Genomic DNA, 26,303 nt, shown 5'->3' with positions numbered 1-26,303 from the left:
AAACATTTGCCCCACCATTTTTCTAACACCTGGATGTTCTGAACACTCATACTATTGACATAAGGAAAATATGCAATTGGGTTAGCTCCTAAGTACCCACAGACATCAAGTGTCACATAGTTAACAGTGGGAGCATTGCTTTCCTCACTCCATGGTACAGACACAATGAACTCATCTCCCAAATGCTTTTTGCAAATCCACACAAAAACATCAAATTAAGTAAGATATTACAGAATTTAACTGAAGTTGACATATGAAATAGAAGTTGCTGAGGAGGGAATCTGAGGAGTTGGCCAGGGTTTTACACTGAAATTTCCCCCTCTTGTGCACACTTTTTCCAGGAGAGCTATGTCCAGAAATCATCCCTGCTTGTTTTCTGTGAGGCCACCGCATCTCATCAGCTAACGATTAGAACTCTGATAGGAACATGTTAGAGTAGTTAAAAGGGTGAAGCTATGAGTTGTTTCCTAATTACAAACTGGTATCCTGAGAACGTAGAACCCTTATTAATAAACGAGTACATTGCGAGAGCACATTTTCCATTTCTTAAATCAGGAAGATTTATGACGCTATGTGGTCATGCCTTGTAACTGATGTTTCCAATGAAGACTAATCTAATTTCCCAGTGCAAATCACACTGATGTGACCTAGAGACATTTCTGTTATGTCACAACAGCATTTAATATGAGCTGAAATTAGCCAGAATTACACCATGTTTCTGGCAAATAGTATGCTCCAAAAATATCACCATAGTAACATGTGTATTCTATCAACAAATCCCCTTTCATATTTTAAGGTCGCATTCTATCAATAATTTTGAAGTGCATGAAAAAATTGTTTTGGAGCACCAATCAGTTTCTATAAGGTATCTGTAACTCAATTTAAATGGGCATATAGGATTTTTAAAAATATTTCCCTTTACTTAAGGAAACATTTACTTGCTCATTAGGCCAGATCAACTTTGCAGATGTAGTGAGAGCTTCCAGAGATGTTTTATATGACCAAGTGCTGAAATTCATTTTCTTTTTACTGTTTCTTTCACCACCTTCTAAGAAATTATATGTTCATTCCAAGGAGTTAAGTCTCAACTGACTATGGAAAGGTAATTTTTTAAAGTTTGCTTCTTTAAGCTAAGAGGAATCATAGAGGAAACATTGCAAGTTCATATCCTCAAAGAGGCTTTAGTTCTCACTTCAGCAATTGATGGAGAAATCTCTTTTGATTTTATATATATATATATATATATATATATATATATATATATATATATATACACACACACACATATGAATGAAATGGTTATAACTGGCCCTTCACAGGTTTAAAACCATTCATTTCCTCCTTTCATCAACTAGGTTTGTTAAATGTTTATGTAAGTAACAATTAGTATGAGGTGAATTTGGAAAATGATAACTAAATTTATTATAATACTCCAGGTTGATGTGTGGATGGTTAAAAGGGAAAAAAAGAAGAGAAAAGAAGAAAAAGAAGACAAAGGGAGAGAGGGGATATTATTTCAATGCCATTGGTTTTCACACAATGGATATTGTACAAGTAACAACTGGGTTTTAAAGAAAAAAATCACTTTTTTGGTTTTCCTGAAAAAGAAGCCAAAATTGTAAGATGCTGAACATGAGTGCTTGTGGGTGAAAGGCAAATAATGATGCCAGAGGATGGGAAATAATTTCAAAAGGCTGTAATTTGATAAAAGTTTAAAATTCTCTTAACTGAAGTAATGGCCTATCATGTGAAGATCATGTGTGAACACTTCAGTTTTCTGTATATAATAAACTTCAGCTTGATACCATTAGGAATGATAAAAGGATTGTTTGGTATAAAGAGATGGCATTTGATTAATCATATTCAGGGTACTGTATATGAACAATGAACTTTTCAAAGATGTTAGCTTTATCTTTACGTTTTTGTCACCATCTGTAAATTAATGATCTAGAAACCAAAACATTTCATGTAAAGTCATGTATTTTTTAGTTTGACTTGAACTCCTGAACTATATTGCAGCTCTATGCTGGCATTTTCTCTTATAACAACATACTTCGTGTGCTCTATTGGCCTCATTTGAAATAACTTTTTGTTTGTTTCTCTCTGTGTTTGTTATCTTTCTGGTTGCTTGTATCGTGTTTCATTAAGTTTATAGCAATGTGGACAGTGACCTATATTTTAGTTTTTTTTAGTAGAATTCTTCTTCATTCTTTTTGATAAACAACCATTTATAACTTGTGGGAAACTTTGACACAAAGAAACAGGACCATATTTTGTTTAAACTGTGACAACAGAGAATTTCTTTGATATGGCATTCACTTATTCAACACTGTTTCATTAATAACTATGCTGCTCTAGGTATTGTGCATCTCAGTGGGTGGAAATGTGTAAGCAAAATAGATATGGTCCCTTCCCACTGACACTGATTATCAAAAAACAAAAACAAAAACACATAGCAACATTTCTAATAATGAATATCAATAGGTGTTATAAACAGTGTATAAGTCTAGAGAAAAACAAGATGGGACATAATTTAGATTGGGGAGCTAAGAAAGGTTCCCTAAAGTTTAATCTGATACTTGAAGATTTGTCAAAGAAAGAGAATTTGTGTGATGGTGGCTGGTTAAAAAAAACAACAACACAATATGTGTATTGCAGGGGTGGGGACGGGGTGCAAGGTGGAGGGAGCTAGAGATCTGCATCATAAGGAGTTAGGACAGAGCAGTGACAGATAAGGTCAAAGTGATGGGCTGGGGTCAGAACCACAGGGACCCCAAAGGCCTTACTAAGAGGTTTGAATTTTATTGTAAGTGTGATGTGGTGTGATTTGAGACTCTTAAGACTGACAATGTGATGTTTTCAAAACATCACTCTAGCTACTTTCTGAAGAATGGAATAGAGGGAAGGAAGAGTAGATACAAGGAAACTCAGAAGACTAAAATCCAAGCAAGATATTATGGTCCATTTGATGGGAGACTTGGCAGTAAAGATAGAGAGAGGTAGATAGATTTCAGATATATTTTGGAAGCAAATCAACAGGACTTGATGAGACAACAAATCTTAGAAAATTATTCTCAGGTTTCTTGCAGTGGTAGGCAGACTCTATGATGCTCCCAATTATCTCCACTTCCAAACCTCTCCCTCATTGTAACAGAGTTGTTCTGTGTGTTCAACAGAATATGGCAGATATAACAGCACGTAATTTCCAAGGCAAGGTCATAAAAGACATTGTAGCTTCTGCCTTGCCCCTTCCTCTTGGATCTCTTGCTATGGAGTAGCAGCCCCATGAAGAGACCCATGGTGGAAGATCACTGAGGACTCCTGCCAACAGCCACCCAGTGACTGAGGCCTCTTGCAGAAATCGATATAAGTGGGCCAGCTGACAAGAAAATCTTCCAGCTCTAGTCAAGCCTTCAGGTAACATTTTGACCATAATCTCATGAGAAATCCTGAACCAGAACCACTGAACTAAGCTGCTTCTGAACTCCTTATCCACAGAAACTGCAAGATAATAAATTGGTGATATGAGCTACTATGTTTTGCAGTAATTTGTTACATAATAATAGATAAGTAATGTATTTACTTAAGGTCATTGGGAGCACTATTTACTAAGTGGCTAAAGACTAGGGAAGAAAGAGATTTATAGGGAAGGATCAAGAGTTAGGTTTATACATCTAGAACTGTATATTCCTTGAAATACTCTAACGTTGATGTCATGCAGAGAACAGAATACAAGAATATATGGAATTCATAAATGTGATCTGAGCTAATGATATAAATTTTGGAATTACAAGGTTATAGATAATGTCAACCATAAAAACAGATATAATCACTGAGAAAGAATATGACATATTAATAAAAAAGATGGCCTAGAATCCCAAAACTCAGATGTCTGAATCTGAATTCAGATATCTAGGAATCCCAAAATTCAGATATATTGAACCTGTCTTACACCACTTTAGCCCACTTCTCTCTCCAAGTCTCTCTTCTTCCAGCCACTTTGAAGGTGACTAATTCCACATACACTTCTACAACTTTTGAACAGTTGCAACCTGACAAGACCTCTTATCAGCCCACATTGGAGCTTCTCTGTGTGCTTCTCATGAGCCACTCAGCACTCATGCATGTATAATTTGAAAGTGAAGAGCAATTATTGCCCATGCAATCACCAATGGGAGATCAAGCAGTGTTGGATAAATGCTTCTTCTGTTCTTCCCCAGGCACATAGTTCTGAGATGCATTTCAAAGGGTCCTCAAAAGCTATTCCAGGATCCAGGACCAATTGCCCAAAATTGTGGCTGACTTATTTTTGTATTGGTTTTCTCTCTTTTCCTATTTCCCTTTCTCTTTCCCTCAACCCTGCTTCCTGGGATCACAGCACGAATAAACTATTTGCCTGCAAGGTTTTATCTGCTTTCTGGGAAACTCAGTGATATGGTTAGGCTTTGTGTCCCCCCACAAAATCTTATCTTGAATGGTAATCCCCATAATCCCCAAGTGTCAAGGGAGAGACCAAGTGGAGGTAATTGAATTATGGGGGCAGTCTCTCCCATGTTATTCTTGTGATCATGAGTGAGTTCTCACAAGATCTGATGGTTTTATAAGGAGCTCGTCCCCATTCGCTCAGCACTTCTTCTTCCTGCCATCTTGTGAAGAAGGTGCTGTGCTTCCCCTTCATCTTCTGCCATGATTGTAAGTTTCCTGAGGCCTCCCCAGCCATGCTGAACTGTGAGTCAATTAAACCTCTTTCCTTTATGAATTACCCAGTCTTGGGCACTTATTTATAGCCGTATGAAAACAGACTAATACACTCAGGCTAAAGTAGTTTGGTAGAAAAGGACCGACTGAGCCAGCAAAGTAGATATGAAAGAAGTCAAAGAGGTGGAGGAAAACCAGAAAATGAGTGCCATGAATGCTAAGAGAAAATGAGGGTCACCTATGTTGAATGATTCTTAGAGGACTAGTCAAATGAAGGAAGTTGCACAATGCTTTACTTTTCATCAAAGTTTCGTATCCTGTGACCCTCGTAGTGGTTTTATAAGGTAGGAAGTCACATGTTTCTCAAGGCCCAAGTAAGATTAACATCCAGAACAGTTAAGAATGTGTCCAAGCTTATGCATTAAGGATCCACATGTTCTGACTCTAGTTCATTTATTTCACAAACCATTATGTATATCATGGTTGTCTGAAATAATCTTCAACGAGTACAGATGCAGTCCATCATTTAGAAGAATTTCATTGTAGACACATGTTGACAATATAGAAATAGTTTAAATTCTGGAAGTTCTTTGAGAAACCTTATACTGGAGAAAATACATATTTTAAAAAGACTTAAGTCTGACTAGATAACCATAAAGTGTTGTATGAACTGCAACTATTTTACAGCTACTAAAACATTACTAAATAAAAATTATAGGAAGGCGAAACACTTCAGTCAGATTGAAGACTGAGTCCATTTCAACCTGAGATTTATTTTAAGACTCCATTATTCTAGAAAATTTCCAGGCCAAATAAATCAGTGGGATAACTTGAAAATTTAGATTGTAGTTGTTCACGTAATTGTTGGGATTTAAGAGTGCCTGGTAAATGACACCCCTTTCCCTGCCTGAATTCTGAATATCTGAAACAGGAGCCAGTCTGTTGGAGATAAAACTTTATGCAAGAGCTGGGTTACAGTACATGGCTTAGATATGCAACCAGTGGGGTTTTTACCATTCAGTGCCCCCACCATTCTGAATCCAGGCCTGTGAAAATAGGCATCCACAATACCTAGTATTGCTGCATTGGACTGTTCAGATAAAAAAGAAAAGAAGTTTCCAGTATATACAGCCTTTTAATATATCTGCCCTCTCAATTAAGAAATGTTGACTAATAGATGTCATACACTGATCAGAAAGAGGAACAGACAAGGATGAGAAGTGTGTCAGAGGTGGGGCAAGCCAGGAGTGTCACTGTTGCATGGTGTCACTCTTCAGACTAACCTAATGACAACTGTGGATCCCTAGAACCCAATCCCACATTGAGAAGATTGAGTGAGAAGGAAACACGTGGCAAAATAGAAATAAGATGACACTAGAACTCTACATAGCCTCTAAAAGAAGTATCATTTTGGATGCATACAATTGCACATACAGGAACACACAAATGATGATCTGGGAGCCTCCTGGGAAACATGTATTTCATACCCTACCAAGTGGCTAACCACTAGGTTAAGTGACTTTGGCTTTGCTTCCTTCACATCATTAAACATTGCCTAGACATGATACTAATATTTTTCAATACTGCAAAGCACATCAATTTGAAATAACCATGTTTGCAAAACTCTTCTTTTAGGTTCTTACATTCTGAAACAGACTGATTTAATTTTCACTAAACCTTTGTTTATCAGAATAAGAACTTTTTTAACAAAATCATTTCTTCTTAAAAGTTTTTTTTTAAAAGAAGTTAAGCGTTTTACCTGATCGTAGAAACCACACAGTGTTCCTTGCAACAAATGCAATATAAAATTATCAGCAAAAGGGGCTGGGGCAGACACATAGGAAATAGCAGAACAAATAAGACAAATAAAGAAAACCATGGAGGAAAAAATCTACATTTTGCATTCCATCATTAACAGTAAAGCCTGTGGTGATGGAAGACTGAAGACAGCTTTATCCACGCAAAGAAACACAAAATAAGCAAAATATTTCTTCCTTTATAATTTACAATGTTGTTTCTTAAGCTTCATGAGCAAAATTCCAAAGAATACTACTAATTATTAACATTTTTGAGGCTAACAAAATAGCCAAGCCCTCAAAACTACTAATAACAACATTTGGAATATGCTTAATAGTTTTAAAATGTTTTCTTTCTCTGGCTACATTATAAGGCAACCTATGTAGGCTGTGAAGATTATTTAAGGGACTGGAAGAAACACACATACTTGGATGCCTAAATACAATTGAGAAAAAAATGTCAGTATAAACCTCGAAACCAGTAAAAATTGGGATTATTGTTGAGAATCTGGTCCTGGGACTTATTCTTGCCTTTTCAATTTAGACACTTAAAAACATAATCCTTGTATTTCAAGTTTGCCATAGTTCATTGATGAAAGAAAGGATTTCATAAGTCTGTGTTTATTAATCACATTGTGTTTAAACAAAAAACTACCCACATGCATAAACATCAAAACAATTTTTTTTTGCTGGTGGTGGCTGATGTGTGCTGCTTTTACTATTCTTTTTTTATTTGTTAGAACTGTCTTTCCCTGATAGCTGTTTTCTAGTGAGTATCTGCTAGAGAAAAGGTATGCCTGTTGGGGTTTTAGAATTGCTAAATAGTTTAATTAATAATTAGGAGTCAATGATGATGGGACAGGAGGTTTTACTTAAGCCATATTGAAAAATACTTTGTGCATAAACGCAGTAATTCTTTGAGTGCTTTCTCTGACTGCTTGCAGTCAATTCCAGTGCAAGGACCCACACAGAGTGTTTAGTCACTGAGTGCCAATTGATGGCCTGGTTCTGTTCTCTGTGGCTGGCGTGCCCTGAAATGATGACATTACATATGTAATGAAGCTCTGCATTGAGTGAGCTCATAATTCCCGCTTTCTGAAGATTGACTTATTCTGCATTTTCTCTGTATTCATGTACAAAATTTCAAAATGAGCTCTAGTCACAAGGTATTTTAGAAATTGTGCTGGTTTTGAATCAATCAAACGCTATTAAACACCACCTCATACCCTATATTTGGTTCAGTTCTGAAGAAAATCTGAAAACCTTTTTAAACATAGTCTGTGACAAAAAAAATCTACAACCCAGTTTGGAAGAAAAAAACTCACACAGAAATGAAGCAGAGAGCAACAGAATTGCTAAACTTCTGTGCATTTAATTGATATTACTAATAGCTTACATTTATTGAATAGCTTTTATATATTGCACTTTGTACTAAGGACATTACATACATTATCTCATTTGATCTCATACAAACCATCTGAGATAGATTTTTATTATTTGCCCCATTTTATAGGTGAGCAATGAGACTTATGGAAACAAATCTGCCTAATGCCATTTAGCTAGTAAACATAAAGAGAAGTCCAGAACCTAGCCCTCTTTGACCTCTCTGCCCACACTCTCAGCTACTAGAGGATGGAGACTGGCAGAAGAAAAGCAGAAGATTCTGGAGTCCAGGTAAGCAAAACCTAAAGAGATTTCACATCCAGGATTCAAGGCTGAAACTCATTCTTCAGCTGTTGGGGTGAGGCCAGTGCTAGGGAAATGTGAATTGAAGCACAGTTCTGCAGTTTGGGATTTTTTTTTTAATTAACTTTTAGACAGGCAATACTAAGTCTGTGAGAGGGGTCAGTTGACCCCTAAATGCATGGACAGAAGGAAGACAAAGGCCAGGAGCAGGCAGGGATTCACACACCAAGCTGTCTTCTCCAGATCCCAGGGCTGTGGTAGCAAACGGGTGGGATTCGAACCTATTAGGTTCTCTGCAAGAACCTAATCAGCTGAGCATTCACCCAATGAATGAAATAGAGGATGGTCCTAATCCTGGATAATAACCATTTAATGCGATGACTGTCTGTCTCTCAACTCAACAGTAGGTGTAAAATGTATTCTATATTTAAAAATGAAATAAATGTTTTTCATAGATGGTATGCGCTCCTTAATATAACGGAAGGCTTCTCAGGACAGAAGATGGGCTTTTCAGGGTCCTATAAAGCAAAGCATCTTCATATACTGCTCTAGAGGAAATTGTCCTGGGGAATCGAGTCTGTGAGCCAGTTTCCTCCTTCTATATTATCCCTGAGCTGAGCACATCAATGCTGTGTCTTATATTGCATTAGAAGCCTTCCAACAGCCAAAGGACTAAAAACCTTTAGTGTTGCAATCTCCTCTCTTATCTCTGAACATTTCTTTGGAAAACTATAACAGTCTTTGCAAAGTAATATTTCCATCATTCTCAGGCTTTCATTTATATATAATGCACAATTAGTAAGATCATTTGGACTAATGCACTTAATCCACTAATCCAAGTGATGCTTCTTTGAGCATGTTCAGGGTTTGACAAGATATTTGTTCATTGCAAAGGATTATTCCTTACATCCTGTGCTCGCTTGTAGACTGAGCTTCAGAGACACTGTGGCAGGTGGGGTCCATAGGTTAAGCCTACCTGAATGTTAACAATATCAGGTGAGAATTCCTAATTCCAAGGTGCTTACCTCTGGGTGTCACTGAGAGCAGAAGCCCTTTCATTAGACACAGCTAGATTTACTGCCACGTTCTGCAAAGCACTAGAGAAAGAGAGTCTGGGCCAGGGAGTCAAGGGGCATGAAGGCCACTCCAAGTCTACTGACTCAATATTTAACTGAGGACATGTGGCTTAACTGTACTCAGATTCCTCAACCCTAAAGTCAAAGGAAAATAATAATTAACATGTTTTAGTGTCTTTAGTGCATTCCACCTGATAGGTTAGTCTTTTTCTGACATAAAGAAGTGAAGTGACTTGTTCAGGGTGAAGAGTTTCTCAATACCCAGGTAGGGAGGTGCTCTCATATTCCTGCCTTTGCAGCACAGTGCTCTGCTTAGTGTACTGTCACCATGGCTATGCTGCCAGCCTTGGTTGGAGGAAAAGTTATGAAACCATTTAAGTTTGCTTTTGCTGAGTATTCAACTCAACCTTTTATAAAGTTATAGGCCAATGTTTCTTTTTAAGGCAAATGTTATAAATACATAAATAAGCTGCTTCAGGCTTGCAAGTAAGCTTTGTAAACTTGAATTTCATCCTTGTTTAGAAGCTGACTCAGGCTGGAGTTTGTTCAAACTCCTGTTTTAGCTCAAAAGAAAAATGGCTCCCAAACATTAGCCTCTCAACACTTGTGCTTCAAATTAGCCAGTAGGAACTGAGATTTCAATAGACTATTCATTCTGAAGCAGAGAACAGTACCCCAAATATACTGGCATTCACATTAAGTTCTCAAAGACTATTTGTCCATTTGTTTGTCAGTCTCTTTGTAAATCCAAATTGTCTAAGAGAGATTTAAGTATCTAGTCATATTTCCACCAACAGAAGTATGAATCTAACTTTAAAACCAAGAACACTTTTCTTTACTGATATAGAATCTATCAGGCATTATTTTCTATGCCTCATTTGTCTACACTGACAATTTGTTAGGAAAGTTGACTCCTCCTCTTGGTAATCTCCGCAAGTGTGTCAGGCAACTCCTTGGCCACTTTTATGTCGATGCTGCTGCCTTGCCCCGTACCTTGATGTTGTATAGAACCCAATCAGCAGAACTCTTAACATGCTTAGTCTTTCAGTCCTTGAACCAATGTTTAGTCATCTCTTGAATCAATTTTGGGCTCATAGGCACTTAGCCATTTATCCTGATCCTTTGCCTACATGCTTTAAGTGTTCTATTTTTTCTCTGCAGTAGATATGATTAGTTGCATCCACTCCCCACTTCTTCCTCCATAACAGAATGCTAATTGTCTCCAGGTATTCACCCCTATGTCACACAGCCAAGCATCACCCTAGGAGCTATCACCTTGCCTCATCCTTGCTATTCCTGTTCAAAGAATGGATCTGATTGAGAAAATTTAAAGTCTTCAATTTCTGTGACTGATGTAGAAATAGATATGGACACAAAGCACTAAAGAAGTATGAACTAAAAAAAAAACAGCTACATTATAGGTCAAAGGGTAGCTCAAAAATCAAGAATTAAACACCTGATTAACTACTAACAATGTGCATAATAGTCAATATTAGCATAATATCTCTCTGGAGAGGCATTTGTTATTGACTTGAAAGGTCCTAAGAACGGTCCTCTACATACTGTCCTTAGCCTGTCAGTGAGTGAGCTTTTATGGATATATTAGTCCTTTTTACACTGCTATAAAGAACTACCTGAGACTGGCTAATTTATTTAAAAAAATAAAAAGAGGTTGAATTGACTCACAGTTCTGCAGGCTTAACAGGAAGCATGGCTGGGAGGCCTCAGGAAACTTACAATGATGGCAGAAGATGAAGGGGAAGCAAGCACTCTCTTCACATTGTGGCAGGAGAGAAAGAGAATAAAGGGGGAGTGCCACACAGTTTTAAACCATCAGATCTCATGAGAACGAGAACAGCAGGAAGAAAATCTGCCCCCATGATCCAATCACCTCCCACCAGGCCCCTTCTCCAATACAACATGAGATTTGGGTGGGGACAGAAATCCAAACCATGTGGACAGGGAATTCAAAGGATGTTTATCCTCCAATACGTTAATTGCCCTAAATAGGTTTATATATATTGTCTGTGTAGTCAAAAGGGTGAAAAGCTGAACTATGTAATCATATGTAGTACGAGATAAGCAGAAGAAACTGCCCTAGAAATTCTGGTATAACCTTGAATGATTAGATCAGAATATTTCAAGATTGCTGTACTTTTAAATTACTGGAATGTTTTAAGAATACTGAGTCCATTAAACTGAGAAAATTGTAAAAGGAATATAAAATAGAGAGAGGGAGAGAGAGAAACCACAGGAAGAAGCCACTCCAAATAGGAATAGTGAGATTAGATGGCAAAATTATAAAAGTAGAGCAACAATATCTTTGTTTATTTTGTTTTGTTGCATGTTTGGTGGAATAATATTGAAATGTTAAATATTTACAAAACATAAAATAAAATGTCATTTAGTAATATGAATGTCTGCCCCTATCTACCCAAACCCATACAGCATATCCTTTATTCCTTTAGTCCTCCACCCCTTCAGATAGTTAGGCTTTGCTATAGAACTTTTTAACTTCAGAGAAGGGATGTGACAATACAAGGCAGAGTGCTCTTTCTGCCTGTTTCTGGCTCCCAGTAAATAGAAAGGACTCATAGCATGGATAAAGTATTTTGGAAAAGACATCGTGAGTCAGAGCAAATATTCCTCATCCCTTATGTTCCACCACACCCTGGGCCTCAGACTAACAACAAACAAAATTTTCATGTTGGAAGAAGAAAGGAACATCAGAGATAAGCCATGAGAGTTTGGTGGGTGAAAAACATGACTCTAAAATCCTTTGACACTCCTTCCATTGAAAAGAAGGGGTCTGCATCCCCTCGACCCAAATCTGTATATGATTTTGACTTCCTCAACCAATGGCAGAAGTAATTTTGTGTGGCTTCTACGGCTATGTCATAAAAAATGATGCAGCTTCCACCTTATTTTCTAGAACACCAGCTCTTAGTGCCAGGAACTGCCAGGTAAGAATTCTGACTACACTGAGGCCACCATGCTCTGAGGAAGTCAAGCCAGATGGAAAGATCACAGCAGGAGAACTGGTCAGCAGTCATACTCTTGAACTCATCCCAACCCAGACTCCAGACATGTGAATGGACAAGTCTTCAGATGATTCCAGCACAAAGCCATTGAGTCACCTCCAGCCATTGAGTGTCCCCAGCCGAGACACCAGTCACCATCAAGCAGAGCCAGTATGCCTGTTATGCCTGTCCAAATTCTTGACCCACTAAATTCTATGAAATTAATAAATGGTTGTTTAAGTTACTAAATTTTAAACAATTTGTTATGCAGTAATAGGAATTGTTCCTGTCTGTGAGCAAGTCCTCATGGACAATAAACTCAGATCTGTCTGTGGAATCTGGGAGAAAAAGAGACTGGTATCTTTCCCCATGGTACGGCCCCAGAAAGATAAAAGTCTCAGAATAAAACACCGTACATGCATAGCTCATTTTATTGGGCTTTGTTTATTGCATCTCACAAACGTTACGCTTTTTACAAACTGAAGGTTTGTGGCAACCCTGTGTCTATTGAGCAAGTCTACCAGCACTATTTTTCCAACAGTATGTGCTTGCTTTGTGTCTCTGTCTCACATTTTGGTAATTCTCACAATATTTTAAACTCGTTGATTATGATTATATCTGTTATGGTGATCTGTGATCAGTGACTTTTGATGGTACATAGTAAATATTTGGGGACACCACAAACAGTACCTATATAAGATAGCCAACTTAATCGATAAGTGTTGTGTGTATTCTGACTGCTAAACCAACTAGCTGTTTCTAGTCTCTCTCCCTCTCAGAGATTGTTCCCAGAGATACAATTATATTGAAATTAAGCTAATTAATAACCTTACAGTGGCTTCTAATTGTTCAAGTTAAAGGAAGAGTCACACGTCTCTCACTTTAAATCAAAAATAGAAATGATTCAGCTTAGTGAGGAAGGCATGTCAAAAGCTAAGACAGAAGGAAAGCAAGGCTTCTTGTGTGAAACAGCAGAGTTGTGAGCAAAAAGGAAAAGTTCTTGAAGGAAATTAAAAGTGCTACTGCAGTGAACACATAAATGGTAAGATAGGAAAATAGCCTTCTTGCTGATATGGAGAACATTTTTGGTGATCTGAATAGAAGATCAAAGCAAACACAACATGCACTTGAGCCAAAGCCTAATCCAGAGCAAGGCTCTAACTCTCTTCAATTCTATGAAGGCAGAGAGAGGTGAGAAAGCTGCAGAAGAAATGTTTAAAGCTGGCAGAGGTTGATTCATAAGGTTTAAGAAAGCAGCTCTATCCATAACAGAAACGTGCAAGGTAAGCAGCAAGTGCTGATATGGAAACTACAAGTTATCCAGAAAATCTGGCCAAGATAATTGATGAAGGTGGATACACCAAACAAGAGATTTTTAATGTAGACCAACAAAACTGACTTCTTTTAAAAAAAATTTTACTTTAAGTTCTGGGATACATGGGCAGAACCTGCAGGTTTATTACATAGGTATACATGTGCCATGGTGGTTTGCTGCACCCATGAACCCATCACCTAGGTTTCAAGCTCTGCATGCATTAGGAATTTGTCCTAATGCTATCCCTCTCCCTGCCCCCAACCCTGACAGGCTCTGGTGTGTGATGTTCCCCTCCCTGTGTCCATGTGTTCTCATTATTCAACTTCCACTTATGAGTGAGAAAATGCAGTGTTTGGTTTTCTGTTCCTGTGTTACTTTGCTGAGAATGATGGTTTCCAGCTTCATCTATGTCCCTGCAAAGGACATGAACTCATTCTTTTTTATGGCCGCATAGTATTCCATGGTGTATATGTGCCACAGTTTCTTCATCCAGTCTATCACTTATGGGCATTTGAGTTAGTTCCAGGTCTTTGCTATTGTAAATAGTGCTGCAATAAACATATGTGTGCATGTGTCATTATAGTGGAATGATTTATAATCCTTTGGGTATAAACCCAGTAATGGGATTGCCAGGTCAAATGGTATTTCTGGTTCTAGATCCTTGAGGAATCACCACACTGTCTTTCACAATGGTTTAACTAATTTACACCCCCACCAACAATGTAAAAGTGTTCGTATTTCTCCACATCCTCTCTAGCATCTGTTGTTTCTTGGCTTTTTAATGATCACCATTCTAATTGGCATGAGATGGTATTTCATTGTAGTTTTGATTTGCATTTCTCTAATGACCAGTGATGATGAGCTTTTTTTCATGTTTTTTGGCCACATAAATGTCTTCTTTTAAGAAGGTCTGTTCATATACTTTGCCCACTTTTTGATGGGGTTGTTTGTTTTTTTCTAAATTTAAGTTCCTTATAGATTTTGGATATTAGACCTTTGTTAAATGGATAGATTGCAAACATTTTCTCCCATTCTCTGGGTTGCCTGTTCACTCTGATGATAGGTTGTTTTTTGTTTTTCCTTTTGTTTGTTTGTTTGTTTTTTGCTGTGCAGAAGCTCTTTAGTTAAATTAGGTCCCATTTGCTTTTGTTGTCATTGCTTTTGGTATTTTAATCATGAAGTCTTTGCCCATGCCTATGACCTGAATGGTATGCCTAGGTTTTCTTCTAGGGTTTTTATGGTTTTAGGTCTTACATTTAAGTCTTTAATCCATCTTGAGTTGAGTTGTGTATAAGGTGTAAGGAAGAGGTCCAGTTTCAGTGACAAAAGTACCTTCTATTGGAAGATATCATCTAGGACTATCATAGCTAGAGAGAAGTCAAAGGCTAGCTTCAAAACTTCAAAGGACAGGCTATCTTGTTAGGAGATAATGCAGCTGGTGACTTCAAGTTGAAGCCAGTGTTCATTGACCATGCTGAAAATCCTAGGATCATTAAGAATTATGCTAAATCTACTCTGCCTATTCTTTAGAAATAGAGCAACAAAGCCTGAATGACAGCACATCTGTTTACAGCATGGTTTACTAAATATTTTAGCTCACTGTTGAGACTTACTTCTCATTAAAAATATTCTTTCAAAAATTACTGCTCATTGACAATTGACCTGGTCACCCAAGAGCTCTGATAGAGATGTGCAAGGAGATTCATGTTGTTTTCATGCCTGATAACACAATATCCATTTTGCAGCCCATGCATCAAGGAGACATTTCAACTTCAAGTCTTATTATTTAAGAAATATATTTTGTGAAGTTATAGCTGCAATATATAGTGATTCTTCTGAAGGATATGGGAAAAGTCAGTTGAAAACCTCCTGGAAAGAATTCTCCATTCCAGATGTCATTAAAGACATTTGGGATTCAAGGGAGGAGTTCAAAGTATTAACAGGAGCTTGGAAAAAGTTGATTCCAACCCTCACAGATGACTTCGAGGGGTTCAAGACTTCAGTGGAGAAAGTCACTCCCAATGTGGTGGAAATAGCAAGAGAACTAAAATTAGAAGTGGAACATGAAGGTGTGACTGAATTGCTGCAATCTTATCTTATCATAAAACCTGGACAGATGAGAAGTTGATTCTTATCAATGAGCAAAGAAAATGGCCTCTTGAGATGGAATTTATGTCTGATGAAGATGCTGTGAACCTTGTTGAAATGACAACAATGGATTTCGAATATTACATAGTTGATAAAGCACCAGTAGAGTTTGAAACGATTGACATTAATTTTGAAAGAAGTTCTAGTGTAGGTAAAATGCTATTAAATGTTATCACATGCCACAGGGAAATATTTCATAAAAGGAAGAGTTGACCAACACAACAAACTTCATTGTCTTATGACCCTCCACCAGCTGAAATATTATGATTTACTGAAGGCTCAGAGGATTGTTAGCCTATTTTAGCAATAAAGTATTTAATTAATGTATGTGCATTTATTTAGACACAGTGCTATTGCACATTTAATAGACCACAGTACAGTGTAAACATAACTTTTATATACACTGGTGTATTACTCTATTCTCACATTGCTATAAAGTGCTACCTGAGACTGAGTAATTTATAAATAAAAGAGGTTTAATTGACTCACAGATTCACAAGCTGTACAGGAAGTATGGCTGCATAGGCCTCAGGAAACTTTCAATCATGGCAGAAGGTAAAGGGGAAGCAGGCACATCTTCACATGACAGAAGAGAGAGAACATGGAGGGTGCTATACACTTATAAATAACCAGATCTCATAAAAACTCACTCACTATCAGGAGAACAGCAAGTGGGAAATATACCCCCATTATCCAGTCACCTCCCACCAGACCCCTCCTCCAACAATGGGGATCACAATTCGACATGAGATTTGGGCAGAGACAAAATTCAAACCATATTATTCTTCCCCTTACCCCTCCCAAATTTCATGTCCTTCTCACATTTCAATATACAGTCATGTCTTCCCAACAGTCCCCCAAAGTCTTAACTCATCCCAGCATTAACTCAAAGTCCACAGTCCAAAGTCTCATCAGAGATGAGGCAAGTCCCTTCCACCTATGAGCCTGTAAAATCAAAACCAGTTAGTTACTTCCAAGATACAATAAGGGTACTGGCATTGGCTAAATATTCCCATTCTAAAAGGGAGGAATTGGTTAAAACAAATGGGGTACAGTTTCCCTGCAAGTCCAAAACCCAGCAGGGCAGTTGTTGGATCTTGAAGCTCCAGAATAATCTCCTTTGACTCCATGTCTCACATCTAGGCAACATTGATGCAAAGGGTGGGCTCCCACGGATTTTGGGCTGCTCTGCCTCTGTGACTCTGCCATGTGGCTGCTTTCACAAGCTGGCATTGAGTGCCTGCAGCTTTTCTAGGTCCATGATGCAAGGTGTTGGTGGATCTACCATTCGGGGGTCTGCAGGATGGCGGCCCTCTTCTTACACCTCCACTAGGCAGTGACCCAGTGAGGACTCTGTCTGGGGGCTCCAACCCCACATTTCCCCTCTGCACTGCCCTAAAAGAGGTTCTCCATGAGGGCTCTGCTTCTGCAGCAGACTTCTGCCTGGACATCGAGGCATTTTCATACAACTTCTAAAATCTAGACAGAGGCTCCCAAGCCTGAACTCTTGCCCTCTGCACACCCACAGGCTTAAGATCATGGAAAGTCACCATGGCCTATGGCTTGCAGCCTCTGGAGCTGAAGCCTGAGACATATCTGGGCCCCTTATATTCACAGCTGGAGCTGGAGCAGCTGGGATGCAGGGATCAGTGTCCTGAGGTTGTGCAGGGCAGCAGAGCCCTGCCTTCCCAGGAAACCATTCTTCCCTCCTAGGCCCCCGGCCCTCTGATGGAAGGGGCTGATGCAAAGATCTCTAAATGTCTTTGAGGCATTTTACCCATCCTTGGCTATCAACATTCGCCTCCTCCTTACTTATGCAAATTTCTTCAGTCAGCTTCAATTTCTTCTTTTCTACCGCATGGCCAGGCTGCAAATTTTCCAAACTTTTATACTGTACTTCCCTTTTAAATATAAGTTTCAGTTTCAGATTATCACTTTGCTCATGCATAACATAAGTGATCTTGGATCTAATTCCCAAAAAGTTCCACATTTCCATCTGAGACTTCCTTAGCCAGGATGTCATTGCCTGTATCACTATCAGCATTTTGGTCACAACAATTTAACAAGTCTCTAGGAAGTTCCAAACTTTCCCTCATCTTCCTGTCTTCCTCTGAGCCCTCCAAACTGTTCCAACCTCTGCCCATTACCCAGTTCTAAAGTTGCTTCCATATTTTCAGACATCTTTATAGCAAAACCTCACCCCAGTACCAACTTTCTGTATTAGTCTGTTCTTACATTGCTGTAAAGAACTACCTGAGATGGGGTAATTTATAAAGAAAAGTTTAATTGACTCTCAGTTCTGTAGGCTGTATAGGAAGCATGGCTGGAGAGCCGTCAGAAAACTTGCAGTCATGGTGAAAGGTGAAGGGGAAGCAGGTACATCTTCACTTGCCAGAGCAGGAGAGAGGGAACAGAAGGTGCTACACACTTTTAAACAACCAGATCTCGTGAGAACTCATTCACTATCACAAGAACAGAAAGGGGGAAATCCGCTTCCAAAATTCAATCACTTCCCAACAGGCTCCTCCTCCAACATTGGGGATCACAATTCCACATGAGATTTGGGAGGGGACACAAATCCAAACTATATCTACTGGGAAACCAGAAACTTCACATGACCCACTTTATTGTGATATTCACATTATTGTGGTGGTCTGGAATGGAACCTACAGTATCTCTGAGGTATGTCTGCAGTATGTTCAGGCACCCAGAGTCAGCAATCAGCTCACAAAGTTGTCCTATTCTCTGTGGCCCTGGTTCCCCAGGGTGATCCCTACATATCCTGAGAAGCATGAAGGTAATAGAGAAGACTAGGGTTTTCAGAGCCTGTGGATGTGCATCAGAGGCGGCCCCAGATTCTTTTGTGCCAGCTCAGCTCTACAAATCCTATACACAACTGTGAAGTGAAGAGATAGCCCTACAAATGATGTATTCATTTTCTGTCACCCTGTGAAATGAAAATATAAGACATAAATTTTATTGAACCGTAGTAAAATTAAGAAAACAACCTTTCTTGTACAACCAAGTGTATGCACTGAGATTCATTCTCACTCCTTATGCCAGCAAGTATTACTGTGTTTTTTTTACCAAAAGTATAATTCAGGTTAATCTTCCAGTGTTACCAGTAGTCTGATCACCAATATTATTAGTTACTTAATAATGTATCTTTAATCCTCCACCATTGTCAGCTTAACAAATACTGAACTCCTTGGCATAGACTTTTATCACCACCCGGTCCTACCTACATATGCAGCCCATCTCATAACACCCTCTAGTAAAACTCCCCACACCATTACACTTCTCCTCACTCCCACTCATGAAATATACTTTCTGACTTCGAGGACTTTTCTGTGCTATTTCCCTTCCTAGAATGTCCTTCTTCCTTTCCCAAAACTGCACTGTGTGATCCTAGAGCATCTAACAAACTTCTATTCATCCATCAAGAACCAGCACCAAAATTATCTCATTTGTAAAAGTTTTACTATTATGCCCAGGCAAAGCAGAGTTAGTTTAGCTATTCCTTTGTTCGTGTCTCCATAGCATATTTTTTATATTTCAGTTCTAACCCTTCTCATAAAGCATTGTAATTATTTATTTTTATGTCTCTCCCTCTTAAATTTCTGGGCTCCATAAGGGCAATGCATTCATCAAGGTTGGTATGATGATTGTTAAAATACTGGCTCCCAGTGAATCATGCCTTTCTGTAATCCTCTCCCACATTGACTTAAAGTTTTGCTATATGCTTTGGTTTGGGACAAATTATTGCCAATAGAACACTGACAAAAACAAGAAATGGGGAAAGGATTCCCTATTTAATAAATGGTGCTAGGAAAACTGGCTAGCCATATGGAGAAAGCTGAAACTGGATCCCTTCCTTACACCTTATACAAAAATTAATTCAAGATGGATCAGACTTAAATGTTAGATCTAAAACCATAAAAACCCTAGAAGAAAACCTAGGCAATACCATTCAGGACATGGGCAAGGACTTCATGTCTAAAACACCAAAAGTAATGGCAATAAAAGCCAAAGTTGACAAATGGGATTTAATTAAACTAAAGAGCTTCTGCACAGCAAAAGAAACTATCATCAGAGTGAACAGGCAACCTACAGAATGGGAGAAAATTTTTGCAATCTACTCATCTGACAAAGGCTAATATCCAGAATCTACAAAGAACTCAAACAAATTTACAAGAAAAAAAACAACCCCATCAAAAAGTGGGCAAAGGATATGAACAGACACTTCTCAAAAGAAGACATTTATGCAGCCAACAGACACATGAAAAAATGCTCATCATCACTGGTGATCAGAGAAATGCAAATCAAAACCACAATGAGATATGATCTCACACCAGTTAGAATGGCGATCATTAAAAAGTCAGGAAACAACAGGTGCTGAAGAGGATGTGGAGAAATAGGAACACTTTTACACTGTTGGTGGGACTGTAAACAAGTTCAACCATTGTGGAAGTCAGTGTGGCGATTCTTCAAGGATCTAGAACTAGAAGTAGCATTTGACCCAGCCATCCCATTACTGGGTATATACCCAAAGGATTATAAATCATGCTGCTATAAAGACACATGCACACATATGTTCATTGCGGCACTATTCACAATAGCAAAGACTTGGAATCATCCCAAATGTCCATCAATGATAGACTGGATTAAGAAAATGTGGCACATATACTCCATGGAATACTATGCGGCCATAAAAAAGGATGAGTTCATGTCCTTTGCAGGGACATGGATGAAGCTGGAAACCATCATTCTCAGCAAACTATCCCAAGGACAAAAAACCAAACACCGCATGTTCTCACTCATAGGTGGGAATTGAACAATGAGAACACTTGGACACAGGAAGGGAAACATCACACACTGGGGCCTGTCGTGGGGTTGGGGGAGTGGGAAAGGATAGCATTAGGAGATATACCTGATGTAAATGATGAGTTAATGGGCGCAGCACAGCAACATGGCACATGTATACATATGTAACAAACCTGCACGTTGTGCACATGAACTTAAAGTATAATAAAAAAATGCTTATGAATAGAAGCTTGCCTTTCTTCTTGAAAAAGTCTTGGCTAGCATCCTGGAGACACATGGCTCTGCAAATTCTTCATCCCGGACCAGCCAGCTTCCATATGACTTGCCAAATGACCATAAACCCATGAGTGAGCCTGGCCAGTGCCTAGAGGAGAAAAGATGACCCATTTCTGTGGAGCCCTGTCTAAATTGCTAACACACAAGATTAGTTTTAGTCTTATGTCACTATGTTTAAGGTTATTCATCATAGAGCTAGACCGATACAGTTGACTAAATGCTTTAACAAGCATTTAGAGCATCTTAGTGGCTTAACACAGTGACATTTATGTCTTGTTAAGTCACAGTCCACTGTAAGTTGATGGTGGTTGGAAGAATCATTCAGGAACCCAGGCTCATTTCTTCTTGAGATTCCTCTCTCTTCTAAGTCCTTGGAGTCTTTTATCTTTTCTTTTCTTTTTTTTTTTTTTTTTTTTTTTGAGATGGGGTCTCGATCTGTCACCCAGGCGGGAGTGCAGTGGCACAACCTTGGCTCACTGCAACCTCTGCCTCCCAGGTTTAAGTGATTCTTCTGCCTCAGCCTCCCTAGTAGCTGGGACTACAGGTGTGTGCCACCACGCCAGTCTAATTTTTGTGTTTTAAATAGAGACGGGGGTTCACCATATTGGACAGGCTGGTCTCAAACTCCAGACCTCATGATTCGCCCGCCTCAGCCTCCCAAAGTGCTGGGATTACAGGCGTGAGCCACTGCGCCCATCTGGTCCCTGAAGTCTTATTCATTTCTGCAGCAGATGGGAAACAGAAAGAGAATCATACACAGGATATATTTGTAGGGTGGTTCTGAAGGAGGCATGTAACATAGCCACCTTCATTCTGCTAACCAGAACATGATAAAGGAGACTGGAAAATGCCATCCATCTGTGTGCCCTGAAAAAGGAGAACATATTAGTAAGGACTAACAGTCACTGCCAAAGGCAGAAATGTTTGATTGCACTGTGTATGTTCCCCAGTGCCTAGCAAAACGCCTGGTTTATAATAAATTCTTAGCAGATGCTTATGGAATGAGTGGGTGAAATAGTGATGTTGTAGTGTCTATTTAAGATTAGGTGTAAGAATTAAGCATGAAGGACATTTATCTCATCCAAACTCATCTCTTAAAATCTTTGAAGCATGAACTTTATGGTAGAGTGCTCACCAATTTAAAAACCAAGGCAACAAATGGATGTTGATGTTTTGTTTCATCTGAATTCCTAATACTGAGATGATGACATAATAGTTTTTTCTTACCCTGAAATTTGCAAGAATTTAAAAATTCAAATTTAAAAGAACAAATTGAAAGTATATTTAACATTGTCTTCAATTCCTCAAATCTTCATATATGTATGTGTATACATATATATACACATTATATTTTAAATATATATAACATTAGTGCACTATCCAAGTTGCCACTAACTTCAGCACTATTATATGAAATATGAGTAACATAGTTAGAAATTCATACAGTATTATCATACAATATAATTTGTACTGTAATGTATGATTTATAAGTATACTGTTGAAAAGCCGAAAAGTTCTTATTCTGTTATTAATCATTTAAATTTCAGAGCACTTTCATTCTCCTATCAGGTATAAAATTCCAGAATTCTTCAATTCTCTATTATAACATATACATTAGAAGTATCCTTCATTTTTCTCTACTTACTCATCAGTCAAATAAATATACATCAAGCTTCCTTAATCAAACTTCCAAGAATAGTCCCTTCTTTATTTTATTTTACCTGTGAAATGGGAACGTATGTAAACAGACTGTAAGGTATAGTCTCTGAACACCAAGCATCTAGGTAGAGAAGATGCAGTGGGGTCCAGGCAGCCTTTAACCCACTGAGCCACAGGGTTGGACATGAGGGGACAACCGGAAGCCTCCCTTTATGCACTAATATCATCTTCATTGTTTGCCAATTGTAGTTCATTAATATGTTTTCAGGTAAACAGTGTTTAATTTCTCCAAGCATTCTAATGTGTAATGCACACAAAAGGATTGAGTTAATTATTATCACCTTGACCTGAAAGAGTATCTTAGATTATCAAGCCTACTAGCAGGAGCTTTAGAGAAAGGGATAGCTTATAGGAATATTTTGGTGAGAAAGAGAAGAGGTGAGATGTGTCACAGGAGTGTGCATTGCAAGTCATGGCCATGAAGGGTCACCAGAGAGCAGGAGGAAGACCCTGGACACCCGAAGGGTGGCACCAGGACCCCTATGATCCTGGCTATGCCATCCTCCAGAGAAAATAAAACACTAAGAATCACAGGGGCAAGTACAAAGACCCTAGAGACCACAAGCTAATTGGGCAAGTGGAAGGCAGAATATGGGGACAGTGCTGTTGGTTGAGAACAAGGCATATGTGGAATAGAGACAAGAAGTAAAGCAAAGAGTAGGACACAGTATGAGTGGGGTTGGTTAGACTTATTCATTGACATACTTATTCTTTGGTTCAGATTGTAGACTTTTTTTTAGAGGCAGGGTTTTGCTCTGTCACCCAGGGAAGTTAAGTGGCATGATCATGGCTTCACTGCAGCCTCAAACTCCTGGACTCAAGCATCCTCTTGCATCAGCCTCCCGAGTAGTTGGGACTACAAGTGCGCACCACAACATCCCCCTAATTTTTTAATGTTTTTAGAGACTAGGACTTACTGTGTTGCCCAGGCTGGTCTCAACCTTTATCCTCCTGTCTCAGCCTCCCAAAGTGCTGGGATTACAGGCATAAGCCACAGCACCCAGCAAATCCTAGACTTTTTCCCCCCAACATTGCCCTTAAATGTTTCCAGGGTATACTTTCTGAGCTTAAATTTAGATCATACCTATAATATTAACTTGTCAATTCAGTGAAGGGAAAGTAACCCAGTTAACTCAAGGAAAAGATTTTTTTACAGCATGTATCTGTGGCTTGTACAAAGTTTTTACTTTTGACTGGCTATTTTGATGTTGTTAGAAATACAGAGGATCCACTTCTAGGAATACTGGATATTAGAAACTGTTTTGATGACGGTGGTATCACTCTGAAGTTAGAGATATAGCCATTCCCTGGTTTCCTCACTATTCAATTCACTTGCAAAAGGACTCTGCAGAATAGATTAACAGTACATTGTTCTGTAATTCTCTGGTTACTCTAACAGGGTCGGGGTAAATTTGTAGAGAAATGCAAACCAGCTTGAGGCAGCACTGCCCAATTTGATCAAAACTAAATGCAACCATCGTGGGTTCAAGTTTGGTGGTCCAAAACATTGGAATGTTTCAAAGACATCTAAATGCAATGCCAGTGTTGTTTTATTTGGTTTGGGGTTTGCTATCCCTTTATGTTAAACAGGAGTTCAGAAAAATTGCACAAAAGACTCACTGTCTGTTCCTATGAATGCCTACATACTCAGTAGCCAATGTTACTGATAAACGAAAACATCAAATATACATGAACAAAGTCTTTACTCACCTATCTCCTGACTAAGAGGAAGCTGAGGATGAAGCACCCTTGATTTTTATTTAGCATCCTACCTAACAATAGAAATTCTCTCTTACGAAGTAGATTCTGAGCCTCATATTCACCTGTATTCTCCTGCAGTGTCCCATGTAGTACCTGTGTCAAGTCCTTCTTGTATCAAGCCTCTCTTTGAGGCTAGACCGGAAGTTGCATTTAACACTATCCAGATCTTCCTAAGAAAGATACAGGAATTATACACTCTCTTTGAACCCTGGAGAGAGATATTACACTATAAAACAGGAGGAGGAGAAATTTAGCTCAGAATCCAGATCTGCAAATTACACATTTGTGATTCACCAAAACATATTCTTCTAATGAACTATTTTTAAATGTTTTGTTTGTTTAGCCCATATAGCAAAATACAGTCTTGTCAGTCAAGACAGACTTCAAACTGCTTCAGCCCGTTAGAAACGTTTCATTAATAACATGTGTTTACCATTGAGAGAAGTAGGCTTCGTGTGCTAAGATTTTGTTTGTCAGTCATTCATTGGAACCCCACTGTTAATAGCATACAATGGTTTGTGGTTATGCCACAATTTAACCCAGGTTTAAAAATACAAACTAGAGCCCTGGTGGTCTAGAAGGAACAGGGAGTAAGTGAAGGATTGGCTCAACCTGCTTTGTGGGCTAGTGGCTTGGAATGCTTTACAAACTAATCAAATTTATTGACTATGATCCTGAAAAAAAGAATCACGTGCTGGGGTGTGCATCCTGGTTTGACTGCAGTTTGGTGAGGTTCTGAATGTCTGAAGGGGGAAACAAGGCAACTATTTGGCATTCCTTTCCCCAAAGACAAATTAGAAACAGATATCACAGAATATGAGATTTTTCTTCAGCAGCCTAATAAGAAAAAGAGATTTTCCTCTATAGTTGTAATTCTATTGTATGTTAAGTATAGGTAAACAGAATTAGTATCGCACTAGGCTGAATAGGTAATCATAATTCTATTATGATTCTTCAGTGTCTGACAGAGTAACATTTCGATCTCTCATTTTTACATGATTTTTAGTTTAGAATTTCTTAATGCAAAATCATGATTTTGCATGATTCTTAGAAATATTTCCTATGATACTTTTGTTTTAGTAGGACTTTGCATATAACCAAGTTTTTCTATAATTAACTATGATGAAAACATAAAAAGGGCACAAATGTATTTTGGGTAATTCAGTAGTTTGGGCATCTAGGGTTCTAAATACAGCAGACTGAAAAAAGGGTTTTGCATGTAATATCAGTTTACCTTAATAGGACTCTCTGAAGAGGACCTGGGATTATACATGCTAGCTATAGTTCATGTATAGCATACATACAACCTGAGGAGAAAAATTTACATTTTACACAGGGCTGTGTGTAATGTTCATTTAAAATACAATAAAACATAATATCTACAATAATCGGTAGAATGCGCCTTTGTGTTTAATAAGCACCTCAGTTGTGCAGAAGCAAAATGAAGCACAAATAGTGGCTATATAATTTGTTTATGAAATCTCATAGTCATAGAAATAACACCAGGATCCTGAACATTTGTGAAATTGTATATCACATGTGCCTAAAACCAATTTTCCAGTTGCTTACAATTTATACTTTTAAAATATTTGTAGTTCAAAATAGAATAGATTACATTTAGAGAAAATTTAACCCATAAAAAATTATGTTAGGTAGTCATTATCTCTTTACACATTCCTGGAGGCAGATTTAGTAATTTAAAACATTTTAATGGTTTAAGTTTGTTTTCCTTTCTTTACATCACTTTTTATTTAAGAACATATCTAGAGAAAAAAACTTTACTATTGAAAGAGCCATTTTCAAAGTTCCAAGTACTTAGAAAGTGAAGAGACAACATCTGTTAAACTCATATATTACATTTTCAAAAGCTAAAGTTGGCATTCACTTAGTCCACAAGTATACACTGTGCATATACTCTACGTGCAGCAATATGTCAGGGACAACGAAGGCCATAAAGATGAATAAAAACAGACCTACCTTCGAG

General features: G+C 38.3%; 2 long non-coding RNA genes across 2 annotated transcripts; one reads left to right on the top strand and one right to left on the bottom strand.

Moving 5' to 3' along the window:
• Nucleotides 1-3,270: 3,270 nt before the first annotated feature.
• LOC134730210 (uncharacterized) lies at nucleotides 3,271-12,459 on the top strand. Its single transcript, XR_010111874.1, has 3 exons — nucleotides 3,271-3,417; nucleotides 8,008-8,168; nucleotides 12,189-12,459. It is a non-coding gene; the product is annotated as an uncharacterized LOC134730210 (long non-coding RNA).
• Nucleotides 12,460-21,218: 8,759 nt separating this feature from the next.
• LOC129397634 (uncharacterized) lies at nucleotides 21,219-24,647 on the bottom strand. The gene is made up of 2 exons (XR_008625235.2): nucleotides 24,382-24,647; nucleotides 21,219-21,561 (listed from the first exon to the last, which is right to left on the bottom strand). It is a non-coding gene; the product is annotated as an uncharacterized LOC129397634 (long non-coding RNA).
• Nucleotides 24,648-26,303: the final 1,656 nt, after the last annotated feature.

Source organism: Pan paniscus, chromosome 3 (genome assembly GCF_029289425.2).
Source record: "Pan paniscus chromosome 3, NHGRI_mPanPan1-v2.0_pri, whole genome shotgun sequence".
Classification (NCBI taxonomy): Eukaryota; Metazoa; Chordata; class Mammalia; order Primates; family Hominidae; genus Pan; species Pan paniscus.
This window is presented reverse-complemented; position numbering and strand designations above follow the sequence as displayed.